Source organism: Anolis sagrei, chromosome 2 (genome assembly GCF_037176765.1).
Source record: "Anolis sagrei isolate rAnoSag1 chromosome 2, rAnoSag1.mat, whole genome shotgun sequence".
Classification (NCBI taxonomy): domain Eukaryota; kingdom Metazoa; phylum Chordata; class Lepidosauria; order Squamata; family Dactyloidae; genus Anolis; species Anolis sagrei.
In genome coordinates this window covers 238,638,990-238,658,034 of record NC_090022.1, presented here as the reverse complement: position 1 = coordinate 238,658,034, position 19,045 = coordinate 238,638,990, and the positions used below count along the sequence as shown (strand labels likewise).

General features: G+C 37.4%; 1 long non-coding RNA gene across 1 annotated transcript; it reads right to left on the bottom strand.

The window, feature by feature from the left end:
* Window positions 1–1,500: 1,500 nt before the first annotated feature.
* Window positions 1,501–18,419, bottom strand: LOC137096435 (uncharacterized). Its single transcript, XR_010909471.1, has 2 exons — window positions 17,958–18,419; window positions 1,501–2,027 (listed from the first exon to the last, which is right to left on the bottom strand). It is a non-coding gene; the product is annotated as an uncharacterized lncRNA (long non-coding RNA).
* Window positions 18,420–19,045: the final 626 nt, after the last annotated feature.

Sequence of the window (19,045 nt, the reverse complement as noted above, 5' to 3'; positions counted from 1 at the left end):
GACCAGGCTTTTGGGTAATCTGGCAGACAAGGTAATGACGATCACAATTTGGAAAGGACTATGGTAATGCTGAATGGACTTATGGATTTTAGAACTCGGTGAACGTTTGGTCACTAGATTGGTTTTCTAGTTGTTATTGTAGTAATTGATTGTTTTTAACTATTGTGGCTATTGCGGTTATGTATTTTATCTGTTGAATTGTTGGCATCGAATTGTGCCTGTTGTAAGCCACCCTGAGTCCTCCCTTGGGGGTTGAGAAGGGTGGGGTAGAAGTGCCCGAAATAAATAAATAAATAAAGAAAGAATATAAAAGTTAAAAAGCAATTTAACCATGGTAAAATTAAAACCAGTTAAAAACAAATATGTTTAAACAACAAATACAAGTCCAACACAATATAAGAGACCTGTTTAACTGAAAACAATACTTTTTCAAAGACCTGCCAGAATAAAAAAAGGGTTTTAACTATTCAATGAAAGATTAGAAGGACAGTGTCAGTCCAGGCTTTCTAGGAAGGGAGTTCCAGAGGATGGCAGCAGCCTTGGTGAAAATCTTCTCCTGTGTTCTCTTCAGATGTATCTGGGAGGTTCATGAGGCAGATAGAAGGAACTCCCTAGAAGACCTCAAACATTAGCAGGTTTATATGGAGGATAACATTTTCCACTAACCTGGACCTAAGCTGTATATGGCTTTATAGGCACTTTGAATCTTCCTGGAAATCGATGGGCACTCAATGCAGCTGTTGCAGCAAGGTTGGTGTGTACTCTCTGTATGATCCAAAATTAACAATTTAGCTACAGATCTTTGGGCTATCTGAAATTTGTGAACAATTCATAGGGCGTTCCATGAATTGTGAGTAACATTGATCTACAACTGAATGAACAAAACAGGATCTTCCAGAAAAATCTGGTTTAATCTACTGTGTTGTGATTTTCCTTAACCGTATCCTAAAAAAATATTCTTAGTTACTCAGAAGTTCAGCTAAGAATATTCTGTTGAGAATTTTCCCTTATTTCTTGCAAATTTTGAATAGTTCAGTAATGTGTTAGCATGTCACCAGCCACTGCATTAATATTATCCATCAGAAACAGTGCAAACATAGATAGCACCATGAAGGTCTGGAACCCTGCCTAGAGGAGAGCTTAGACCTATGGTCTTACTTCCAGGAAGAAGAAGACAAAGACTTGAATGAGAGGCAAAAGCTCTATGTCCTTACCAAACCACAAAACACAGGATTACAAAGGAAATGGAGCCATGGCAGCTAAAGTGGAGTAATACTACTATAATTATGTATTGTGGTCCCCTAGTACCCTTCAAAGGCATTGAATTCTTACTGTCATTCATATCGCATAAAGATGATGGTTCAGGAAATCAGCTTTTCATTAGAATTAAATTACCAAGTAGAATAGGAAAAAGGAAATCTTCAATAAACAGAAAAGTGAAAAGATGCTATTTGTACTAACATTATTTTTTGTCACTTAAATGCATTGTTTTACATCAGCTTACCATTTTGCGCCATTTATTTCTAGTAAGTCACTTTCAACATTACATATCACCTTTCCAGGAAAACGATTAAAAATGTCCTGTGACAGGAGACCTCATAGAGCTTAAAACCAAGTCACCAGGGCAGAAGAAAAGCGCCGTTCTCAGGTTTTGTAAAATCATATCAATCTGACAAGCTAAGGTCATTGAAGTTCAGTTCTGAAATGTTCTCATCCCTTAGGAGAATGGGACATTATTAATATTTTTGTAGAGAAGAGCTCATGAGTGATGCAGTCTCTCTCAATGATGAAATGAAAAGGGTATTCCACTGTGTACTGTGAAATATATATCTTCCACATAGTTGGTTGGGGATCAACTGCCAGTTTCTTCACGGTGTGAGCTCCTGATTGAAGTGCCAGCTGCGTTCCCGGGATTGAAAGAGACCTTGAAAATGGCAAAGCAAGGCCTAGAATATCGAGCTGACAAAACAAAACTGACAAGAGCAGCAATAGCTATTCTTTCTGAGTACTCATCATAGGAAATGTCACTGGAAAAGAGAATGAAAAAGAAGAAAGAAGGGGAGGGAAGTAGAGTAAGGTTTTTTTAAAAAAATAAAATCAATGACTTATATAGGATTGCTTATTTTCTTTACACATTATTAAGGGTATAAACATTCAGTTGCATTTTTATATTTTGGAAACCATCATTCAGAAATATTAAAATGACATTTCCCCCATTTTTGTCACCTAAATACAGTAAGAGTCATTTTCTTTACGGATGACACAAATGTTCTTCATACAGTGTATATTCTTGCTACGATACTCCTCCAAGAAAGACTTTCTTAAGCCTATTGATTATCTTTTGGACTGTCTATCTCGGAGCAATGTTTTCTAAGTCCCTTGTATGTTTATTTTAGGAGGAATCTCTTTTCGTGTAATTTTAATCCATTGTTCCATGTCTTAGTTTCTAGAGCAGTGGTTCCAAACCTTTTTTTTTTACTAGGAAGCCCTTGTCAAGGGATGGAGCCCCTGGTGGCCCAGTGGGTTAAACCCCTGTGCCGGCAGGACTGGAGACTGACAGGTCACAGGTTTGAATCTGGGGAGAGGCAGATGAGCTCCCTCTATCAGTTCCAGCTCTCCATGCGGGGACATGAGAGAAGCCTCCCACAAGGATGGCAAAACATCAATACATCCGGGCATCTCCTGGGCAACGTCCTTGCAGATGACCAATTATCTCATACCAGAAACGACTTGCAGTTTCTCAAGTCGCTCCTGACACAACAAAAACAATCCAACTTGACCAGGGACCACTTTGACAGGGGTCACTCTCCAACATTCGTACCAAAAGGGTTACGAATCAGATTTTGGTCAACTTTAGATTTATTTTGGTTATTTGGGGTGCTGATTCAGAAAACTGCATTGGATAGACCACATCAGCTCTAGTTTCTATTACAGAACATATGCCATCCAGTAGTCGCCATCTGCTTGCCCACAGAAAGCCATATTTAATAAGCCTCGGCACTATAAGAGGGTTTCATGAGACCAGTCACTCTTGTTGCAACGGTGTAATAATGGTGAGGCCACGGACCATATTTTACTTCTTGTGGACCATTGATAGTCCATGGACCACAGGTTGGGAACCACTGCTCTAGAGCAACAGAAAAAAGCCTGTTCCCTCCTAAATGTGACATCCATTCAAATATTTAAACACAGGAGTCATGTCTCCTCTCAACCTTCTTTTCTCCAACCTAAACAAACCCAACTCCCTAAGCTGCTCCTTATAGAGTTTGGCTTCCAAACCTTTAATCATTTTGGTCGCCCTTCTCTAAACATGTTCCTTCTTGGAATTGTGGTGCCCCAGAGAGGTTGAGTGTGTGTGTATTTTCAACTAATTTATGACTGCAGGTAAGTTATCATAGGTTTTTCTTGGCAAGATTCAGTGCAAGGGTTGACTCTGCCTTCCTCTGATGCTGAGAGCGTACAATATTTTGCCTTGTCTAAAGCCACTCAGTGGGTCTCCATGACTGAGCAGGGATTCAAATCCAGGTCTACCTAGTCCTAGGGCCCTTCCACACAGCTCTCTATCCCATAATATCAAGGCAGAAAATCCCACAATATCTGCTTTGAACTGGGTTATTTGAATCCATACTCAGATAATGTGGAATTTTATTATTTATTTATTTATTTCCGTCACTTTTACCCCACCCTTCTCACCCCCAAGGGGGGACTCAGGGCGGCTTACAGAGGAAGGCACAATTCGATGCCTTTATCACATATACATACATATATAAAAGCAATTAAAACAGTTACAAATTAAATTAAATCATCAATACAAAACAGTGCAAAAACAGTAGTAGGCTAATCCTGAGCTCAGCGTTCGGAGTTCCGTAAATCCATTCCGTCTCGACAAATTCCAGCTCGTCATCAAATCTTTCACTGCCAGAATGTCCAAATGCCTGGTCCCATATCCAGGTTTTCAACTTTTTCCTAAATGAAAGAAGGGACGTTGCCGATCTAATCTCCCCGGGGAGTGAATTCCACAGGCGGGGGGCCACCAACGAGAAGGCCCTGCTCCTCGTCCCCGCCAATCTCATTTGTGATAGAGGCGGGGTCGAGAGCAGCGCCTCCCCAGAGGATCTTAGGTTCCGAGGTGGGACGTAGAGGGAGATCCGTTCGGACAGATACACTGGGCCCACAGTGTATCTGTCCGAACGGATTTTCTGCCTTGATACTCTGGAAATATAGGGCTGTGTGGAAGGGCCATTAGTTCAATTCTAAAACCACCACACTAGATCTTTCTAAACTGTATGTCAGGACACACTAGTGTGGCACTTGGAGTGTACAGGTGTGTCTCATAAAAATGCTCACACCCTCCTCTGTCCCCACAAACACACGTTGCCTGACAGCTGCTTGAAGAAAGCATGATAGTGGCTGCAGCAACAGCAGAAACCACTTGGGCTGCACAGAGCCCAAGCCTTTGCCAACCTCTTTCTCCTTCTTGTCCTTGTTTCTCTGCCTTGCCTCTGATGCTAGAAGCACAATGGTGACCCCAGCGAGGAAGAAGAGAATAAGGAGCAGTAGGGGCTCATGGGGGGGGGGGGGAGGAGTAGGGGCTCATGGGTGGGGGGCTGTTGGGAAGTGAAGCACATCATTGGAAGAGACCCTCAAAGGGCACCTCATCCAACCCCCTTCAGCCAAACAGGAACATACAGTTAAAGCCCTCCTAACAAAGTCATCTAGCCTTAGTTTAAAAACCTCCAGAGAGGATAAATCTCTACAGAAGAGAAGTGTTGGGACTATTCAAGTGTAGGTACTGTTATAATGGTTAGAATTTGTGTAATGTGATGTTTGAGTTGCAATAATTAATAATAAAATTCATAAATTTCTAATTAAGAAAAGAGAATCTGTTGACAGTGATGTTTTTGATGAACTGCATGGAGTAGTTATAGAGGAAACTACACAACGATAAACTGTAGTATGTAAGAAGTGTACAGGAAAAAAACCTGAACCTCATTTATACAGTAAAGCTTATATGAAACACACACACACACACACACACACACACACAAATAATATGTATTATAAGAAAATGTTTATAAAGGGTTAGTTCAATCTCTGGTTTGCTAGCAAAATTGAACTACTATGTCGCAAAAGGATGCATACCTCAAAAGCGTGTTACCAACAAGGAAAGTTTTAAAAAACTGCACTACTTGATGATTTCATTGTTTTAAAACAGCTCACAAAAATGAGCCTTACAATACCATCTGAACTAAGGTTGATGTTCATTCTTCAAAGTGGTAATGAGAAATATAGATTGTTACACTGTTGTATTTTTATATTATATGATATATTCTTTCAAATGCTTTAACTTATTTTTTTCTAACATTCAGGGCTATACATTTATGGCTTTTTTCATTTCATTTTTTAAAATGACATCAAAAATACTGAAGTGTCAATTGGCATCCCCGGTGACTTCATTTCCAGTATTTGACATGGGCAAAATGATCATACTGTTCAGGGTTTATCTCCCCTACTGTGTCTCAGCTGGAAGGTCTAAATCAAAACTGCATCAAGCACAGACTAGAGGCTGATTACAATAAAATTGTAGATGTAGGTTTGACTTTAAAATCCTAGACTGGTATTGCAGGGTTTTTAAATTAAAACAACAAAGTGCAAATAATAGCATTCATTCAATTTTAGCCCAATAAAAATGAAAAACAGTAGAAAGTGAAACAGATATGAACATTCGAGTGTCACCAAGAAAAAAGTTTTAATTTGGTATAAATAATTCAGATAATGCAGAGGAGGATTATTAAATCAGTATATAAAAGTGTCATGAGAAATATAATTAATGTTATTCTAGATCTCTTAATAACAGAGTCAGTGAGAATCAAACATTTATAACAACCAAAGGCTCTGAGTGGTAGGAGGATACAATTCCTTGTATTTTTAAGTCTCCCGATCTTTAATATCATATAAAAGAGTAAACAAGGGAAATTATAATTATAATTAAATTTTACACATAGCCGAAGTGTTATAATTTCACAGTTGTACAGGTTAAGTATCCCTTATCTGGAATTCCAAAATCTCTAACATTCTCAAATACTCCAAACTCTGACTTTGTCCCCAAAAGTGATTTAGATAGTGACACATTTGCTTTCTGGTGGTTCAGTGGACACATAATTTAATTGATGAGAACCACCACTCCTCTTAACGTTCACCCAGCAACAGCAAACCAGGAAATCCCAGTTGGATGCCCCCACAAGGGTCTTCCTCCAGGGGCAAACCAAGAATGGGCAACTTGGAAGTCCCTGAACAGACTCAGAAGTGGAGTGGACAGATCAAAAGACAACCTGGCAAAATGGCACTACCTAAAAGAATCCTCCAGCTTGTGCGACTGTGGAGCAGAACAGGCAACTCCGCATCTGTATTCTTGTCTGCAATGTCCTGCCTCATGTACAGAGGAAGAGTTGTTGGAGGCTACAGACAATGCAGTTGCTGTTGCCCATTTTTGGTCAAAAGGAGCTACTTGTGTTCCTTCTATCTGATCAGTTTTATACTAATTTATGCAATGCTTTTGATATGAAATAAATAAAAAATTGATTGATGCACTTAAAAAAACACGTGTATAGAATTCCCTTCAGACTATGTATATAATAAGATGGATATGAAATATAAATTAATGTTGTGTTTAGACTTGGATCCCATCTCTAAGATATCTCATTATGCACATAAATGCAAATGCAGCTCATCCAAAATATGGAGGAAAGAAAACTGAAATTCAATACACTCCTGATTTTAAGCATTTCAGGTTAGGGACACTCAACTTGTGTTACAATGGTACTTTTCCCTTGCAAGATTTAACACTCAAGAGCAAAATAACCAATGTTCAAGCATATTCCCCCACCCAGGTTCAATTAGCACTGTTTTGTACTGTACTCTTTGAATTGTTTAATTTTCTAATATATTTCTAATATGCTAAATTGTTCAACAAATATTAAGGCTGTAAAAATTATTCCTCTTGTTGAAGTCTGCCAGTTTTGCATGTCAAAGCTCAGTGGTAGTTAGACTGCATGCCAGTCCCCAGGAGTTTAGGCACATCGAGATTATCCTAACTTCTAGTTTGCTTGTATATTTGCTCACAGCAGCTGTCTTCCTGCATCACATAGCCCTTTTCTTTGTTGTCTGGACTCACATCTGTTTTCACACTCCTCTCTCTCTTCCTGCCTGCCTTCCAGGAAGCATGTATGATAAGAGTTCTCTTTGGTGAGCTGCACCAACTCTCTGGGCAGTATTCTTTATTTTTTCACCTTTCATCTAGAAGATGAACCTCTATTGATTATGCACAAGGATTTGTGAGTAAAACTGTTCAGATACCTTATGAAGTTTGATTACTTCCTCTGCTAGATATTGTGTTAAGGTGGAATGGACTGGTGAGCTCTTCAAACTTCTGCCTAGTGTATCAGATACTCTGAAAGGTCAACGTCAAGCACTCATATTCCAATACTTCTTTGTTTTAAATTGAAATGGCTCGAAATAGTTAACTGATTTTCATCTGTATACCAGCCTGTGATCTTGTAAGGGCTGTTAATGGGGTTTTTTTTTTCCTTTGGGAGTAAGATGTCAGGGTCTGCACTTAAGTAAGGAGCATGGCCAAAGCTGCCAGTGAGCAGGGGCATGCCATACTCTCTTTCTCCCTGAAAAATATCACTACTCTGATCCCAAGGAGGAATACAGAAATCTTAAGGTCACTCTGACTTTTTCTTAAGACCAGGGAAAGTACGATACTGATGCCAGTATGCTTCCTTCCTTCCTTCTCTCTCTCTCTCTTCTCTCTCTCTCTCTCCCTCCCCCCCTTCCCTCTAACACATCAATGCAATTTTATTTCAACATGCTCCAAATTATATGGAAAGCATGCCACAAGGTTAGTAAAACTGCTTTATGGTTTAGTCTTAACTTTGATCTGTAACTTTGAGCTATCCAAGGTACTGGACAATCTCACTCTAAAATGCTGCGATAAGGACTCAGAGGAGTAAAGTATCTCTCCCACCTTATGTGCTTAATGAGTTATGAAACAGAGTGCTTCTATTCGGATTCTACATCCAAGAAATGGCGGCAACTCCCTTCCCACCCCCAAATCAAACTTCTATTGTGGAGTGATTTTTTCCCCCTGGGGAAATATATATTTATAAATATATTCATTTTTTCTTCTTGTCTGCAGTACTTTGTTTTAGGTTGCTGGGTCATATCTCATTCCTTCCTTCCACTCTTCCTCCCTTCCTCCTCCCCCTCCCCCATTCCCTCTAACACATCAATGCAATTTTTTTTCAACATGTTCCAAATTACATTGAAAGCAGCCTGAAAAAACAGACATTTGAGAGGGGGGGGGGGGGAGGGGGAGGCAAGGATGATTTACCAGATTTACATGGAATCCAGTGCTACTCAGTACAGTGGCTCTGGATTTTTCTTTCTTCTGCACTTCCTCTCCTTCAAAAGCTTCTGGCCCTTTGTGTAGATAGAACTAAGTTCCCTGCTTTGTGTCAGGTTTTTATTAGAACAGAATCTAAAGCACCTGAGGGTGGGGGAAGAGCACATGGTGGGAATGGGAATTTGGGAATGAAATGGGGGAGGTCTTTCTCAACTAACAGGCCCTTTAGACAATTTTAACCACTCTCCCTCATCCTTAGCAAGGCGGAATTCTTCAAAATGGCTCTTCTAATCAATGCCATCTGGTTATAATGGGAGGATTTATGGGCTACTTCCAATCAAATGAGGATTGTATATCCATTTTGGACCCACAGAAATTGTATCCTTCAACATAAGCCCATTTTCACTAAGGGCACAAGGTAGCCACTGTTATATGATCCCTGGCTCCTTACTCCCCTTCAAACATCAAAAGAATCCTTAAAACTTAACTATTCCTTTCATTCCCGAACACTCTCCTTGTCTTATAAGGCCACTTCATAAATGCATAAATTACAGGGCACAGACGTTGCCTTTCATTAGTGGATTGCGCTAGAGAAGGGCCTTTTATTTTCATTGAAAGAAGGCTTGAAATTGCTTGCTTACTGAAGAGGAGAAGACACCACCGTTTTCAACACACAGGAAATGTATTTGGAAAATTTATCTTGGTGAGAACTCCTAAAAGCTGCTAAAACATATTGCTTTTGGTTCATGATCATAAAATATGGGTAAGATGCACCACTACTATATTCATTCATTCATTCATTCATTCATTCACTTATTTCCTCTCTCCCCAGTTTTAAAATAGCATTCTATGCATTTTAGAAGTTTGCAAAGAATCAGAAAGTCCCAGTAAATGGAAATTTGTCAGTCCTAGAGGAGGAGAGCTTCACAAAAGAAGTCCAACAAACTTTGTTTGAAATGAGGGATACATTTAAAAGATGAATTTGTTTATCTATTTACTTAAAACATTATTCCATCCTTCTCACCCTGAAGGGGACTCAGGGTGGAGCACAACATAGAACTCTCATGACACTGTAAAACCTTAGCAAATTCTGTTTGTTCCAGCATTCAGTGCCAGAACATAAAATAAACTATAACTATACACAAACACTAAAATCAGTTATGAAATGGCAGTGGGATACAAGAATCAAGTTGTTGTTGTTGTTGTTGTTTTTATGGCTAAAGACCTTGTAAAACTACAACTCCCATGATTCCATAGCACTCAGCAGCTAAAGTGATATCAAAAGTGATATCCACCTTTAATTCTACAGTGTACATAAACTCCTACAGTGTACATGAACTACTAACCTCATCACTCCTAACCAGCTTAACCAATGAGGAGGAATGATTGAGTTGGAATTTAATGACATTTGGAAGACCAGATCTTCTCTACTTCCATTTCTTTCACATTCACGAGGAATAGGGAAGATTTTGGTTGTGGGAACAAAAGGAACAAAATATCTTGTAGCATGATATTGACTACCGATTGACTATTTGGCACAGACTGAATTCTGGTCTGCTTATTCATTTGCATCTAATAAAGTGAACTGAGATCCATGGCAGTTTATAACAAACAGAACTTGCTAAGGTTTCACAGTGTCATGAAACTGCTGTTTTTGCTGCAACAGATTATAGCATAATAACCCTTCATCAAATTTGTTCAAAATGAATTTTCAGTCCCTTTGGGTTTTAACCCACTTGTACATGATTTTTTCTCTAGCTGCCAAGCTAAATAATTTTTTAGTCATCAATCAACCTTCAGGGTATATTTAGCTATTTGGATACACTGTATTGAGTTGTAATCATTTCATATAACTTTGTTAGATTACAGCACATTACAGATCAATTCATGGATATACAACACAGTTTTGCACACTTATCATGTCATTCTACACAAAGTTAGTGTGATTTTCACATACAAAAAAACCCTAAACCTCATTATTAGGATCAACTATTCAGGCAAATGAGTAATATAAGATGGTTGCATGAATTGGACTTGGCAGAAAAGGAGTTGCAGAAACACAGGCATTTAATATGCCCAAATCTGAAAACTGTAAGGGTAAATGACATATTACATATAAATAGTTTAGATTAACTTTAAGATTATGTTAACTGATACTGACATATTGCTTAAGAATCTCTTCAGTTTAGAAGATAAGTAAAAGTAGAGTCACAAAAGGAAAAGTCAAGTTCTCATAGTTTTCATATCTAGTAGAGTCTTCCATATCCAACATTAAATAAATACATAAATAAATACATAAATAAATACATAAATAAATACATAAATACATAAATAATAAATGGATTGGCAGAATGTTGGATAAGCAAAATTGTTGGATAATAAGGAGGGATTAAGGAAAAGCCTATTAAACGTTAAATTATGTTATGACTTTACAAATTAAGCTCCAAAACATCATGTTTTACAACAAATCAACAGAAAAAGCAGTTCAATACATGGTAACGTTATGTAGTAATTACTGTATTTACAAATTTAGTACCAAAACATTACAACGTATTGAAACAGCTGTGGATCCGGGCAGGAGGCAGACGGCATTGGATAATACAGACCGTTGGATGAGCGAAGGTTGGATAAGTTAGACTCTACTGTAAATACTAAGATCATCATAAGACTGTTTAGAATCTATTTGGCTGGAGATAAGAAATCCAATGGATCAATCTTTAAGTAGGCAGTATTCCATTCTGTATTTGATCAGATGTTCCACCATGAATTTATTTTAGTAAAGAGTCTATGTTGTCAACATGGTAATTCTCCTTTTTTCTTATTTTGTTTTGTTATTCCTGTCTCATCACACAATACAAATAAAAAAGAATGATAAAAAGAGTAAAGAAGAACCAAACTCACAGATATCTGAAAAATGCAATGGAGCCTGCATCCACATTCTAGATTGGTATGCAAATATTCATTGAATGAAGAATAATCAGTGTGTGTCCAAAAGGGAATGAATTCTTACCACAACAATACTGAGCACATTCAGTTTGCAAATATTTGAAATAACTAATTCAGATGGGATCAAATGTCCTTTAAAAAAACTGGGCTCTCAGCCTTTCCCATTATCCTTGAGGTTTGTAGTTAATTAATTACTTCTATTAATTTATTCATTTGATGAATTTCTTCCCATACCCCAAAGGGTTGATTTCCAAAAGGATAAAAACAAATATGAAATAACATGATCATTAAAATAATTCACATAACAACAATATCCACCTTTAAAAATAAAATCACCCACAGGGGGGAAAGTCCTAACCCAGCACTGGGAAATTAACCAACTACGATTGGTTAATTAATTATTGTGGGACACTATTAACTTCAAAGTCAATAGTCTTCTGATGTTTTTCTAAGTGGTTACATGTTGATTTTAACTCTACTGCTATAGACATACAGATATAGCACAATGCACTGGTTTGACTTTTGATCTAGGACTGTAAGAAATGATTATTTGAATCCTCTCTTTACCATGGAAATTACTATGTGATCTTTGTTAAGACATATGGGCCTCATCACACTAGAGGAAAAATTCCACTTAAAATCCGTCTTTTGCCTCCTGCAGAATTCTGAGGTTTGTAGTTTAGGGAGGAGCCTTTAACAGTCTCATTATACTACAAACCCCAGAATTCTGCAGGAGACAGAAACCGGATTTTAAGTGGATTTTTTCTCTAGTGTGATGAGGCCTTATATATTCTCTCATCCCTGGTGAAATGCAATGGTAAACCTTCTCTGAACAAATCTTACCAAGAAAACCTCATGATAGATTCACCTTAGGGTCTTCTAACAAGAACTTGATGTAAAGAGCAACAAAGACACATTTATTTAAAGCACAGAGGTTCCACTGTGATGGAAATCACACCAAATCAGTCAATATTTCTCATATTAGACTTTATATTACACTTAAAAGATGCTTAATATGGCTTCCCCTATGATTCATTAAATATGTGCGTAGTGTAATTTGCACCTATAACAAAAACTAAAGGCAGCGCGGGGGGGGGGGGGGGATACAGGGGACAGGTGGGATGGGACCAAGGCTGGGTATGCTTGCTCTGCCTATTCATTATTTTAGGGTCACTGCAGAGAACCAACTAATAGATTCATTTCTTTCCTTGCCCTAGACTGAGCAAAAGCTATTATATACAAATTGGGGATTTATAGATATAAGTTAATAATGGTGAGTGGGTCAGATTTGAACATTGACCCTGCAGTCCTCTTGATTAATGTAAATTAGACAGAAATCCCCAAACAATGCTTCAGGATAATTTAATTTATTTTGAGGAGTCTCCTTATGAATGTAATACTATATCCAAAGAAGCATGTCAAATAATTGGTAAATGGTTGTAGATGAGAAGGTTACAGCTCAATGAAATAGCAGAGGGAAAGGCAGATTAATATTGCTTCTATGGAAACTCGACAACCACCATACTGATATCGTTGTCAGTACTTTGTCCATGTAATGATGGTGAATTTCTATAGCATAGATCTTGATGTGTCCAGCTAAATTTGGCATACAGATTAGATAGTTTTAGAATTGTGAGCTTCATGGAGCCCATGGAGCCACAAAAGGCTAGACACTATAGAGGTCTGCACTCAAGAAGTGATTAAGCAGAAAACTTGAATAGGGATGGTGTGTTGATGGAAACTGCATGTTTAGCTGTAGCCATCAGATACAAAATTCAAGAACCATTTTTGTTTACTTCTTGTGCCATTCATTTGGCCCAAGGTTTGTAAATTTCATTATGCAGAAATAGGCTATTTTTTGCCCTATGTCTGCATTAAAAATAACTTTCTCCCTTTGCTTTTTAACATACACAGAACCACAGCCAATTACTCCAGAAAGTTCAAAGAAAATTGCAGTGTGTCCTCAAGCACAAGGGAAATAAACTCTGGCAGTCCTTGCTTCGAGAGAAGCATCTTTCACATGATTCATTATTCAAGAAAAACTATTAATTATTTAGAAAAGTTTACATATGAAACCTAACACTGGGATTTCAAAATACTTCCAAGTTGACTAGAATTTTAGAAGGTGATATGGTGTTGGTTCAACCGCACACTTCTAATTAGATATGTAGATGTCTATCTAACAAGAAACACTCATAATGCAAGAGCGGATAGGATAGCAATGGTGTGTGTATATAAATTAGAAATTGTTTAATTAAAAATGGTAATTACATAATGTGACTTTATAACTATAAAGAACTTTGATGGAAAGGTATTTGAAAGATGTGTATTTATGTTTGCTTAAATTGAGTAGAAACATATTTTATATTAATTATTTATTTGGCTTCTCTCTTTCATTTCTCTCAAAATGGGACTCAAAGTGACTTACATAAAACTGTTAGACCAATATAAGCTAAAATGTTTTTTTTTAAGCATGAAGGAATCAATCCATTTAATCAATACTTTAGGACATTGTTTAATTAATTATCCAATTACAATTATGCTTCAGATCAGGTGGTTTCATCTGCAATTGCTACAAGCACATGCTGAGGGGTATTTTGCTCTTATTTTTATTAATAGTCACTGATTTTGTCAATTTTTCTGGTATTTTAGTTACCATATTGAGGCCTGGTTTGGTATAGGCAGCGCTCCATGGAGGTGATACCATGAGGTGCTGTATTGGGTGGTATCTGAATTTTTTCTTTAAAGTCAAGTCAAATGCTCCAATCTTTATTTCAGCAATATGAAATGTAAATGTATTTTATGTTTACAATATAAGTATACAACTATCACTTCTAATAAAGCAGATATTAAAAAGGAATGTTGTAATTTTTTCCAAAAAACAAAACAAAGTCCACTTCTGCAATATTTTTCTTGCAACTTGTTGGAAATACACCCTTGACTGAAAATACATGCAATGAGATTAGAGTTGTTGAAAACAGGCCCAGTGTCATGGCCCTATCCTATTACTCATGTTTGTGTACTTTATTTAGCAGAGACTGGAAATATCACAGTAGATTTAATGCATCATGGCCAATCCATTGAATGCTTTGCTTTTATTCATGTAACAAAGTTAGCTTCATTCTATAACTTAAATACAACTTGTTCTTTTCAATAAAATGATATAATGCGAATGAGCTTGCCATTCATTTTATTTTTGCTTATTCACTGGTAGAGATGAAAAAAGGATGAAAGATTATTTCCCCCTTTTTATTTATTTTATTTCAAGGATTGTCTTATAATTCACTATGAATCTCTCTCTGCATTGCTGCTTCAAACTCCCTGTATTAGTTGGACAGCCTCAGACATGAAAGAGAGGCCAGGTCAAGAAACAGCAGATTTAGGAGGAAGATGACAGAATCAGCCAAAGAGCATGTGCATGTATAAAGGAGGAGAAGGATCAGTGGGACAGTATGATAGAAGAAAGTGGTGAGTGAAACACTAGACCTACAAGAAAAACAGGAGCAGAGGGAATCTATAATTAAGTATAGTTAGTTATAGATTCCTAGAGTTGGAAGAGATCACAAGGGCCATCCAGTCCAATCCATTTTTCCATGCAGGAACACACAAGCAAAGCTCTTTTGGCAGATGGCCATTTAGCCTTTGCGTGAAAGCCTCCAGAGAAGAAGACTCTAACAGTTAGTTAATTAGTTATTTAGTTAGTTAAGTGTACTTAGAGCCCTCTCCCATCCTTACCCTCCTCACACCAACAAATCTGATGGAAATATCATTTTAATTGCTGGCAGAATTGACTTCCTTTTCTCCATGCTACTAATGCCTCATTTAGTAGGTTGGGAAGGAAGAAACACTTGTGACCAAGTAAGAATCATGACCATGAAACAGTGACAGTTGATGAGATCTAAGTAAAGGTTCTTCATTAATGACTGCTACTCAATCATGATATGGCACTATTGCCAAAACTGTAACTATCCCCTCAAACCTACTTTAACGAGCATCAGTTGCTTTCAGGGAAGGGCCATTCTGTCATCAATTGGAGTGCAGGGGAATGACATTTAAGGTCTGGGGTGAGACGGTCAAGCCAGGAGAGGTTACTTTAGTTATAGGACTTATCTTATGAGGCAGGCAAGTAAGCAACTCCATATCAAAGATACCATGTGCACCCCACTACTGGTTTGCTTCCCCACCTTCCATGATTCACTAACTATCGAGGGTAAAACTCTCCTTCCCCTGAGAAATCCAACACCTTCTCCCTTTGGGCCAATCATTCTGCACTATTCTTCTTTCCTATTCACTTGTAGAGTTTAAAAAACACTTTAAAATATTTTTTGGGGGGTGGGAAGACCTCTTTTGCAAAGCCTACAGAAAGGTGGGATTGAGTGAGGTTTAATAAGAAGTCAGGAAATCAGGAAAAGAGAGGCCTGGTAGAGGAGACACAAATATTATGATTGCAGACAGACGTGATTCTGATTGTTTTTGAATCAATTTCCTGTTAATAAGTTTCCATTTGATGATTACTGTGAGGCAACAGTCTGGTATGATAAAGTCCTAAGTAGCAGCTACAGAATTCTGTCTATTGCTAACAATCATATCTATTTCCCTTCCTTCCCATAAGTGTTCCTCAGGACACCTCCACCTGAAAAATTAAAACACAATACAGTAAAACATTAAAAAAATGGAATTAAACTATCCACAAGATATAAACATTATATAAAACATACTATTTACATGATAACATACATGAAAGCTTCAAAGAGTACCATCAGGTCAGCTTCTCTTAGAAGTTCTTTCATAATAATAACAACAACAATAACAACAACAACATTCTACTGATAGAAGGAAAGCATAGAGAGAGCTATTCTAGTCTCCCCAGGAAGGAGTTTGAGAGCCATTAAGCCACTTTTTCTTATATCTGTCAACCATGCCTTTGAACGCGATGGAGGGAAGGTTCTTGTGACAGATACCCCCTTACCCCTCAAGATCCCTTCTTGGATCTAGTAGATAGGTCTCAAGGTGATCCCCTAGTGGATGCATTATTCTCTTGGCTCACTGTGGTAAGCATAACCAGACTCACTATTGAAACTTAGCAGGAACAGTCAGTCACAGTTGTAAAAAAAGGTTGAAGTTTATTAATACGTTAATATATAATTAGATTATACATTAACCCCTGAACTATTTAATAATTCACATCTCCTCTAAACCATGTGTAGATATCTCCCCACCTCCTCAACATCCTGGGTGATTATCCTGTCTCTATTACATATTTTCCCTATCTCAGCAACATCTTTACCCTATCTGCCTTCTGTCAGAGATAAATCTCAGTTTTGTATCTTTTCTTCACTAAAGTCCCTCTTCCTTCACAGTTCTTCCCTGAGCTGTGATTGACTGGCACCAACCAGGATTATGTAGTTTCTCTTTTCCCAGGTTTGTCCTGTGGATTTCAGCGACTTGGCAGATTTTCTGAGGCACACTGAAGTTTCACTACCTACTCTCTTTTTGTGCAAAAAAACCCCCCATCACTATGGAGATTGTGTTCAAATTATATTGTTAGTCCTGACTACAGTAGACCTGTTGAATTAATGGGATTGTCCATGTATTGATTTACAATCAACATCTGATTAGATGGGTTCACTCTAGTTGAAACCAACCAACCAGATGGAAGCCAAGTTTATGCCAAAGCATGCATTGCTAGGTTGGTGTTAAGGTTGTGTATGGAGTGGTTAACTACACTTATCGAAAGCAATATTAATATAGGCACTGGAACACATTATTTAATAATTCCTACTGACATTAATGTAAATGAATTAAGGATTAATGCAACAAATTCGATTATTTGTACCACCACTCCAAACTCAATTATGTAAGCATATCTAAGTGACTTGCATCCCACTTATCCCTTGTATAAACATATGGGAGTTATATATTCTGGGTTTATGCCTATGTGCTCTGTTTTTGAACTTTCTTTCATGTGTGACTTAAGGTAGATAATACAAAGAATGCAGTTACAATCTGTGCATATTTAGCTGAGTGATCAGAAGCTGGCACAAGAAGAGGAGTGGAAAGCCTTTGAAATAAGGGTAAATAAAATTGCTGTTCTGGTCAGCAGGAAAGCAAATTGTTCCTGGTTATAAAAAAATCAAGAAAGCATTTATCTGGCCAGGTGCCACTGCAGAGCTCTTAAATGGGATTAGCCATAGTTGCTATGAATATAAAACTGTAGCTTTCCTTTATTTATGGCTGGCTGAACAGCTGTGAACGGGTTAGTCACAGACATCAAATTGGGCTGGGGGTTGAATGCTTGCCACAAGTTTGTTTTACTCTGCTGTAGAAACCTTTACAACATAGCATACAGAAAAGAGTTAAAACATGTTTCTAAGACTTCCAAAATCATAATTTCCTCCCTCTCTGCATACATGTTATAAAGAGTGTGTTTCTGAGTGAGTGTGTGAAAGAAAAAGAGAGTGAAAGAAAGAAAGAAAGAAAGAGAGAGAGAGAGAGATTAGTCAGTTTATGACATTGCATTTCACTGCCGCAATATACTCAAGCATGACACAGGATCAAAAACCCATTTGAAGCGAGCTGCAGTAATGAAGTTGTTATTTCTTACCTCTCTCTCCTCTCTCTCTCTCTCTCTCGCTATGGATTGATGTGGAGAAGGACGGATTATAATACAACAGCAAATGGACATACAACAGAATTAAAAACATGAACATCAGTTAAAAATACATAATTGAAAGAGCATAACACCAGTTTAAAAACATACATGTTAACAACAATCAATTATTTAAAAATTGTGATTTAAAAACCATCTGGATAGGCCTGCTGGAAGAGATTGGTCTTTAATGATGTTTTAAAAGCATATCCAGCTGTTGAATCTCTTCTAGCGGGTCCTTCAACAATTTGGGTTTGACTATGAAAAATCTTCTGGTTAACAGTTGTCAATTTGGTCCTAGTTAACTGAAGCACAAGTTCCCCAGAAGACCTGGGCATATGGGTAGATTTTATGGTACAAGGATATCCTATAGATAACCCAGACACAAACTAGTCAATATCATCATCATAGGCTATCACTCATGTCAGATAATAATAATAATAATAATAATAATAATACTTACTCGCCTCTCTCTGTGACTCAAGGCAGGTTACAACACAATTAAAAAACATGAACATCACAAAAATTCAACCAGTATACATATTTCTATAAAATATTACAATTGCATTTCTATAAAATACTTATTAAACTACGCAAAACAGACATAAAGGACATGAGTTTAAGACTCATAGTTAAAAACTGTCTGAATAGGCCTGCTGGAAGAGATGTGTCTTTCGATGGTTTTTAAATCAGGATGCCATGTTTTGAACTAATTGGAGCTTCTGAACTTAGTAGAGAGTTAGTCTTTCATTTCGATATGGTTTCTTGATAGGCAAAAATGAGTATAGTCATGTGTTTTTGCCTAGTATTCTATGGTGTCCAGAATTAACAACATTTGTATTAGTTTAATTTTAGAACAGGGTGTAGAAACATAAGCTCTGTCTTGATGGATCACTCTGGAATTCTGTTTCTAATGTTGCCCAATCAGATACTTTTGAAAGTTTTCTTGCATTGTGTAAAAGTGTTTTTAATACGATGGTCAGGATTTAGAAAGATACATGTTCTTTTTAAGTGTACTATTTAGCAATATGTAAGAACCACCA